The following is a 10136-nucleotide window of genomic DNA, read 5'->3' as shown; positions in this document are numbered from 1 at the left end:
GTTCTTCCATCATCAATTCCAGAATATTTAGTTAAGTAATTGTCTCCATTATCCTTGAAAAATTTCGTCCATCTTTGAAATGTGATCCTTGTGGTCCACATTGTCCTCATTGTTCGTCATTCATCATTCCATATCCGTCGAAATTTAGAATAAATTCGAAAGTTTATCTGGGAAAAAGGAAAGGAAAAACACACAAAGCACAACAATTCAAGATATTAAAGAAATATATTAATACTCCCCCCGTTTATTTTCCGGCCAAGGAAAATTTCCAACGGATGATCCAGCTTCTGATCTCTTTGATTCAGCGTGCACAATAGAACTGCAGATCACACTTACTTTGTTTCGAGATTCGATATTTAACCCAGTGTTAAAGCACAGGCACAATTAACTCTTCGATGTAAAAATATACTGTGAATGTTGTATAACAGTTTCGGTATATCATTGTGAATGTATGGTGACCAGTTTTTCTGGTGTAAACATTCAGTACAGTGGGTTGGGGTGCATTGTGGGTGGGAAATGGTTGAGTGCTCGAGTAAAACTCGGAGTATCCAAATCTATTCACAATAGTTTAGTTTGCGGTGAGTTCGGGAATATTCTCGTGTCCAATGATTTTGGAATTAGTATTATGACTGAATGAACCTGTTTTGGGAAATGGGGAATTGGGATATTTAGGCTCGTCATTCACACAATATTGAAAAAATATTGAGTTGGGAATGGACGTTTTGTTGAGGAGCTTCATTAAGCAGTTGTCGAAGAGTTGCTAGTGCTACACATAATGGGATGGAACGATGATCAGATTTATTTTCGTAAAGATTACACATAGTCGAATCAAATTTAATATGCATTCGCTGGAGACCTGAGTCTTACGACGGTGAAGGTCAGTGGCAGATACGACCTATGATGGGACGTAGACTGTAAACAGAGGAGGAGTCAGCTTGCTGATGATGAACACATATGACCCCGAATCGCATCAATATTTGTGATGACAATAGTTAATCTATAATTCGGTTTTGTTTCTTACAATATTTTGGAAGTAAGGAATCCCCTTACGAAAATTTAGTTGAATCAATTCAACTAAATTTTCGTAACTAAAGCATGGAGTGATGTAACAGTTGCCACAACTGTTTTCATCATGTGATATTTTTGGATTATTTATTTACTTATTTATTATTGGTGTGCATATTTATTGAGTATTGTTTATTTATTTATTTATTTATTTATTTATTTATTTATTTATTTATTTATTTATTTATTCATTTATTTATATACTTATTTATTTATTTATTGGTTAGGATAGTTAGTAATTATTCAAATATAAAAATTTAAATTCAAAAACTCACACTGAAACATTTGGAGTGTACCTGTACTAAGTCACAACCGAAAGTAAACTAAAAGATACTCCAGAAAGTATACTTAAGAGCTTAGATTTCCCATCCCACCTCCCTGGAGCTGGGCGAAAGCTCAATCGCCAAAGTTGTTCGGCCAATGAGTGTCTGTTCGCGCAGCGCTTACTTTCGTGGCCTTGAGTTTGGGGAGGGAAATGAGAAGGCTGTATCTAAGGACGGTTAGTTGAAGCAAGATGCACACAAGGGGATGCTTTGGGGAAATTGTCTTCGGCTGAGCTTGAGCTCTGAATCGAGAGATACCCTGCGGTTTATCTGAGGACTACAATGTTCTTCGACCATTTTGCCAAGAACTGTCCGACATCGCGGAACCATTGTGTGTTTTGTTCGCGATCGCTAATTGTAAGTTTTTTTTATATAACGTGAAGTCTTTGTGGTGATAAAGTTGAATTGTTTCAGTGCCATCATTTGTCCCTAGTTAGCAAACAAACGCTCAATAAAATTTAACGAGCAAAAAAAAAGCGACTACAACAGGTACATATATTGTATAATTTAGGGACATTTTTCTAACTGTGAACAATTTGCTAAAATAGGGAAATTCCTCTTGGCTAAACCCGACGAACCAAAACGCGTCGGAGAAAAGGCTGCGCCGTTACCATCGCGCCTTCAACAGACCCGCTGGAAGCTATCAACCGGTGGAGAATCCGCCGCAAAGAAGCAGAAGGAGTCGGTGAGGAAATTTGTGTCCTCACCGCACTCCCCAGGTACCCTGTTTGTCCATGTGCACATGTGATGTCCCCATAGTTTAAGCAAAAGTAAATGTACAAATAAATGTAGAAATATGTAAAACCATAGTCTACCCAAATGCAGAAAGTTTTCTAGTGTTGTCTAGGAGTAAAAGTCGCTATAATACATGTCCTGTGAACATTCAATTTATTTTTATTAAGGTTTCACGTTATCCGTGTTTCGTAGTTGATGTCTGGAGTTGTTTGTGGTCCTCCTTTGTTTCCCAGATGGCCGTGCCAGTCTGGTAATTTGTTAGAGTAACGTTGCCTGTGATGAGAAACCCCTGTTGTGGTATTCTGTGCTTTTAGGGTGATTCTTGGTCGTTTGATGGTTCTCTCGGAGTACCCTACGGGTGTCTTCTAGAAGTCTTCGCTGGTTGGAATTGGTACAGCTCGATCGTCCCCCGATCCTGATAAAAGGATACAATTTAGGCCTGCCTGTCAGGCCTCTAGCTGGGCAACTAACGCGGCGATTGGTCCTCGAAAGAGGTGGCGCTTAAGCCAATCGCTTAAGAGAGGTCGGGTGGGAAAGCTGAGCTGTTAGCCTTCTTCGAGCTGGCCGTAGGTTCCGGGTTGTCTTTTAAAACCCGGTCCGCTACATCGTTGTAGAGAAAAATGTATTTTATTAGCATGAAAAAGATACTCATTTATTTACCACAAATACTACATTTACCTTTGGAAGTCATTCGTGTGTTTGATGATGCTTATACATAGTTTCTCTGGATCTAGATTGCATACTATCATTTATTAATATTTTAGAGCTGCCACAACGATGTTTGGTCAAATCTTTTGATCGTAAAATAACGTTCATCGTATCGTTGCTGAGCTGATTTCGAAGATTATTTTTGTTCTGATTATATTCAGAAAAAAATCGGAGTGAGGTACAGTGAAAACGTTACAAACATGGCATCGGAGCGCCGAAAATGCGAACGAACCGTCAATTCTTTTTAGACATCCAATTTTTGTTCACCAATTCTGGATATGCTCGTTTCCTGAAACTTAAGGAGTAATTTTATTTTTAGGGTACGGAATTCATTCTCCAGATCTTGTATATTCCTATTGAAGAACCCTGGAAACTCTGGCTTGAGTTCCAAAATTTCCTGTATTACCTTGAACTCGTTAGTTAGCCGCATTACGGAATTTGAAATCCCCATCACCACGGTCGCACCGTCCCACACGAATCCTTTCAGATGATCTATTTACGGGATTCTGTACTTATTAAGCTGATCAATTATTGCATTGTAAATACTTTTATGATCAGCAACAAAAAATTTTCTTTGTTAGAATGTAAGAAACTTCACACGTGGAAAAAAATCTGTACCAATCTGTACCAATCAATCTTTTTGACGAAAATCTGTACCCTGTACCGTACAGAATCTGTACCAAAAATAACGAAAAAATCTGTATCTTTCCAGATAAATCTGTACGTGTGGCAACACTGTTCGGGATACCGAAAATGAACCAACGCCAAGTTTCACAATCACAACAAGCAACTGACAGTTAATTCATTGACTATTGACTATTGTTCTGCTCTGCGTTCACAGAATGTAAACAAAAGGAAATATCCATAGTTTTGTCATTCATTCATATTATTTCATAAGTGCATTCTATATCAACATCGTTCTCGGACACTTTTCAAGAGACTTTTTAAACAGTTCAAGCAAGCAAGATTTCCGTTTCAGTTAAAATGCTTCCATTATAGTGAATATCCTCATAGTGAATATCCACTAGTCAGGAATCCTTTAAAACACTCCAATTCCGATGTGAAAAATTATATTTTTTTAAGTTCTATGATGAAAAATAAACATCAAATTCAAATTAGTTTTAAAAAGACCAGAGGTGCAAGATCGCGTAACTAAACAAAAAAATAATTCAGTTACAGTTGAAATTTAAATATTTGCGAAGCAATTAAATGAAAATCTATTGTATTGTATGTCACCCGAGTGGTGACATCCATCCACTTATATAGTGTTGGCAGTGTCTAATCGAAGACATCTCAATTCAGCTCAATGATGATAATACTGACTAGAGTCTCTTCTCTCAAGCATGTTCAGTAAATGCTAAATGTTCTCCTCACTCATATCCGACGCGAAGGAATAGCAAATAAAACCTGCGTATAGGTCAGGATGAGAATCAAAGTTAGGCTTCTGGCGAGGCTCGATATCCAGCGCTTTGAGCTGAAGATTGAACACAGATTGATTTGTATCTATTTCAGTAGCAATTGAACCCCCGAATAGCTCGGTATTGTAGCCATCATCTTCACTCATGGCGTTAGATGATGATGACCTAATGGTTGACGAGGCAGTATTACCGTCAGTACTGTTTAGTCGACATATGCGGTTTCAGGTTTCTATAATGAAACCCTAGAATTATCGAATGCATCAGTACAATTTTGCCAATGACTTATGTTCAGCTTTCTGACAACATATTGACACCGTTATCTACTGCCATTGAGAATATCTGATTCAGGGTCATTCTGTAACTTGTCAACGTATGCAGAATTTTTGTTATAACAGGTTTGCAATTTGAATCTCTTTGATCTCAAGTATGTCTTCTAAAATATGAAGTTTTTCATTAACAGTTTTACATAGATACTTAAACTAAATCTTACCCAACATCCACATATTCACACAAACTCAACTAATTTTTGACGAACAACGGAAACCGGACGCTTGGAAATAAGTCAAGCTTGTTTTACAAAGAATGCAAGACACGACCGCATTGTTGACGTAGAACTACGCTGTAGTTTAATTCAAGTCACTTGTTTATAACTGCGGATATTATTTTATAATGCTACGAAAATTTTGAAATAATCATTCTACCAGTTTGGTCGACCTGAAATGTTTTTTTGATTGTAGAATACTTTGATGATAATTTTTCGATGATTCATTCTTGTGCTCGCAGAACAATACATGCTCTATACAAGCTCAGCTGGCATCCTTAGTGGAGAAGGTTTTGCTACTGGCAAGCGAAACCAAATCACATAGAACATCTCAGAACGACATTTACTTTCTTGGTGACTAAATAAACCAAATAAACTCTATCTGCACGCGAACCCAAATAAATTAATGACTTATTATGTGGAGCCGATCTGGCGTGGAGGTAACATCCATACTTCTCACGCTCAAGATCACGAGTTCAATTCTCACTCCCGACATTCTTCCAAAATGGAAGGTAAAAGTGACGAACCAGCCAGAAGCGTTGAAAGTCACTATAATACAGAAAAAAAAAAAATGACTTATTATAACTTATTGAATAACTTGGTATTCCCCAAATATTTTTTTGGTGCACAACCTCAACACCTGCTTCACCATAGCATCAGTTCAATGCATTGATGGAATGTCAAAGGCACCAACAAAGCCTCTATGATGACAGAAAACAAACAATGTTAACTGCTTTGAAAAAGGATGAATATTTGCCTCAGCAGAGATTCATTACTAATACCCTAGCGTAAATAATTCCCTCCCGCTCTCTCCCCTCCTTGTTTATATTTATCATTATAAATGAGGTTTCAGTGTAGCGAAGATGCACTATTTTTACGTATGGGTTATGAAGCACGCTCGTACGCACACAAATATCCATATATCGATGGCTTGAAGCAACTAAATATACACACACTTATCTCTGTTTTGCGCTCTTCTCAACAGAAGCCCTTTGATAACGCACCGGCTGGGTGCTTGAATGAACACCGGACGTCGAAGGCTTTACTGCTCGGCACATAGATGAACCGAACCGACCGTGCCGTTTTTCGGATGAATAGAGAAACGTGTTTGAATTTAGCACAACTGAGCTCTCTCGAGTCTACTTTTGGAGTGATTTTATTTGGTCATTCGGTCAGTTTTATAAGCTTGGCATGATAAAGGCGAGAACAAAACCTTTTGTGTCGCGTTACAATGAGGATTGTGTTGCGTTAGGACATTTGTGTAGCGTAATAAGTGGGATTATTGTTCGAAACGGGTCATCGCGATGATGGTTTTAGCTTTCTACGCTGACAATGATGTGGCTAGATGAGCTTTGTTAGCGTGACGATGGTAGGTGTGATGACGATAGTTAGCTTTCAAAGCATATAATGATGTGGCTCACAAGAGCGTTGTGTTATAAAGGTTTGTTGTTGCGTGTATCACTGACAATTTAAACTTATTATCTATCGTGTGGTTAATACAATATCGAACACCCTTTCTGTTAATATTGCTAGTCTAGATTAGCTTAGCTGTCATCCTTTGTGGAGAGAGTTTTCCTACCGACATGCGAAACCAAATCACAGGCAAAATTCCAGAACATTTATTTTCTTGGTAGGCCGACGATAGCCTGGCTTGATGATTCCCCACACAATTGTGTAGCTCAAAACAGTTTGATGCAATGATTGCAATGTCAGAGACATCAACGAGTGAGTAATTTGATCGCGTCCACAGCTCAGTCCGAAACGAAGACATGTGATGGCGCAAAACAAGGAAGAACAAGCGATGTTCATTGTTTTGTATCTAGAACGTTACTGAAAGTTTGCCTTTCCTTCCTTTCTTTGTTGAATTAAAGAGATTTCAAACTTCTTCACTTCATTCGTCTCTAGCCTTCAAAAAGGCACTTGGAAAACTCTACTCTTTTCTCATATTACTCCTCCACCCCCATTGAGAAAACCATTCGGTCCCTCGCCGTCCAGCTCGCCCAGCAACGGTGTTATCCAGTCGATGTCCTCACGAAGAGTGAAGTTTGCCTCAGTGAGATCCACTGTTTACACTCTAGGCAAATATTCCCCTTCAATCTTCTTCTTTTCCTTTGTTCACGAAGACTATACATCTTATGGGTTTCCCTTCGTTGCTCGTCGATGAGTTGCCCGTTATTGACAGTTCTGTTCGGGAAATCACACACACAAATGGACAGAACAAATGTATGAGGAAATGGGAATGCTTCGAATTTTCATCAATTTAAACCATATACAGACTATGGTATGGTAATGTATAGCATATCAAACAAATCTTAGGAAATTTACGATTCGCTTGGCATGTAAATCGCCAGAATCCGTTCACGGCAAAAATAGTTATTAAGGTTAACTTTATTTCATAAAAACGTGACCTGTTTTCTGATTTGGCACCCTTAATGAAAGACGTAGTTCTATGTCAAAAATCTGACTTTTGGCCCCCAAAATTTTCTCAGGGACCACTGTGCGGCGGGTCGGCGGCCGGCTCGGAAAGCGTCACCTTCACGGCTTGGTACCGCCTCGGTTCCTTATCCTCGTTAAATGAGGACTTCGCCCCATTACATTGACCTCAGAATAAATTTCATCACAAAATAATAAATTCATGATAAAAACTGCGCTGCGGTGGTAAATACGTAAGTATCTTTTTTTTCTTATCAATTCTTTTCATATTTTTACATTCACATTATTTTTTTTTGTTAAAATTACTTACTTAATTTGCGAAACATTCCATACCCCATGCTCGTTCCTGAATGATCCATTGGCCCCAAAGAGCAATACAGAAAGAAAAGAAGACGGCATGTCAATTGTGCCTACGCTAATTTCTAAAAATGACACAGCGAAGTCTTCAACATCTTTTTCGAATTTCTTAATACAATTTCTCATTTTACTTCGTTATTTTATTAATTTTTCATGTTGTTTTGATTTACTCGATTCGATAAAACTCACAATCTGATTTGTCGGAATTTTTATTTCCTCACTCGGGTAAATGTTCCATTCGGGTAAATGTAGCATTCGAGTAAATGTCGCACTCGGGTATTTGTTCCATTCGAGTAAATGTCGCATTCGGGTATTTATCGCATTCGGGTAATTGTTCGTTCGAGTATATGTTGCATTCGGGTATCTGTAACATTCAGGCGAATGCCAAAATCTATTTTCAATATTATTTAATAAGCACAATATTTTCTTTTTTTTGGATGTTATCCTACGTCAGAACTATAGCATCTCTGGCAGCCAAGCTGTTACTCTCTGGAGGCCAGATATAAAGCGAGTATACTGCTTTGGTCGAAGGAATGAAACATTGTTTAGGGTGCTCATACACTGTTTGACCGAAGCCAAATATTTGACTCTTTTTGACAGATAAAATTTGGTCAACGTGTACTGATCAAATATATTCTACACAAAACACGACAAGCAAATATTCAATTATTGGATGCCTAAAATATTTTTTCAGTCTGTTCTTTGAACCTGTCGGTACATGGTTAGGTTACCTTGAATATGTCAGTTGATTTTTTCCATGTTCGGTGTTTGATATTGTTTACTACTGTTGAAAATTGAAGAGTGGCAAACAAAATAGTGTTTGTACAAATATCAAATCAAACCTTATCTGTCAAAAAATGTCAAATATTTGACCTCCGGGCAAACAGTGTACGGCCACCTTTAGAGTTAAACTGAATGATGGAACCCTCCGTACTGTTTCCTTCGTCTGAGACATCTGGGTTCTGAACTCATTCAACCAGACTTAGGCCAGTGCCACACGATGCTACGAACACCACAACACAATTCGTCCGAATCTATCGTTGACAGATTGGTTTGTTTACAAGTTACAGATGAAGGAACTATGAAATTGATTCATAGAAATCAAAATATTCGGCAAAATCTTGCAGTTTAATAATGTTGATTTCAAGCATTTTTAATTTACAGCCCGATATCAGTACCTTTGCTACGGTAGCAATTTCAACACTCGCATCGTCATCATGTTTCCAAGCGTGATTGATGGTAAATAAAAATTATAAACATTCGATCAAAATACTCGCCGATTGTTTGGACCGATTGCATTGAATCGAACATTGACTTCACCGTGTAGCAGCACATTCGTCACAATATTTGACGATGCATCCAGTCAAATGTTTGATTCCAACATTCGAGTGGAACGTTGGACGAATCGTGTAGCGTCTGCATAACAGTTAACGCATCTGCATAGGTGTAACAAGCAAAAACTTGACAGAAGTTATATCGAAAAATAACTTCGAAATGCGACTTGAGATAACATTATTTGTACAATTTTTAAAAGAACATTTGGAGGCGATCTGGCGTAGTGGTAACATCCATGCCTCTCACGCTGAAGGTCACGAGTTCAAATCTCACTCCCGACATTCTTCCAAAAATGGAAGTAAAAGTGACGAACCAGCCAAATGAGTTGAAAATCAGTATAATATACAGATATAAAAAAAAAAAGAACATTTGTCGAACTGGAGAGAAGGAGAGAGAGAGAGGGAGAGAGAGAGAGAGAGAGAGAGAATTTAGAATCATTTAGAATCATTTAGAATCATTTCGCCTGTTCCCAAGCAACTGGAGCGATGTTTCAAGTGTTTAAACTTCGGCCACCTGGCGAAAGGCTGCTTGGGGCCAGATAGATCCAAACTGTGCAGGAAATGCGGAATAGAGGGACACTTTGCCAGCGACTGCAAGGGAAAACCAAGGTGTATGCTCTGCGAAAAAGAGGACAGTAATGACCATATGACGGGAGGCTTTAATTGCCCTGTGTACAAACAGGCGAGGGCAAGCCAACAGTGATGGAGATAACCCAAATTAATCTCAACCATTGTGACATCGCACAGCAACTGTTGTGGCAGTCAACAACAGAAACAAAATGTGATGTCGCAATTATCGCGGAGCCGTATCGCGTTCCCCCCGGTAACGGCAATTGGGTGACGGATAAAGTGCGAATGGCCGCCATCCAGGTCATGGGCCGATATCCCATTCAGGAGGTAGTCTCGAGATCTCGCGAAGGTTTCGTGATCACAAAGATCAACGGAATTTATATCTGCAGTTGCTACGCACCTCCCAGATGGACGATGGACCAGTTCCACTATATGCTGGATGTCCTCACCGAGGAGCTCGCCGAACGAAAACCAGTCGTTATAGGAGGGGATTTCAATGCTTGGGCAGTAGAGTGGGGAAGAAGATGCACCAACGCGAGAGGGACTAGTTTACTAGAAGCTCTAGCCAAGTTGGATGTTACCCTGTGCAACGAGGGCACCACTAGTACCTTCCGCCGAGAGGGTCGAGAGTCATCATCGACTTGACTTTCTG

This window comes from Toxorhynchites rutilus, chromosome 2 (assembly GCF_029784135.1).
Source record: "Toxorhynchites rutilus septentrionalis strain SRP chromosome 2, ASM2978413v1, whole genome shotgun sequence".
Taxonomy (NCBI): Eukaryota; Metazoa; Arthropoda; class Insecta; order Diptera; family Culicidae; genus Toxorhynchites; species Toxorhynchites rutilus.
Note: the sequence above shows the minus strand (reverse complement) of the source record.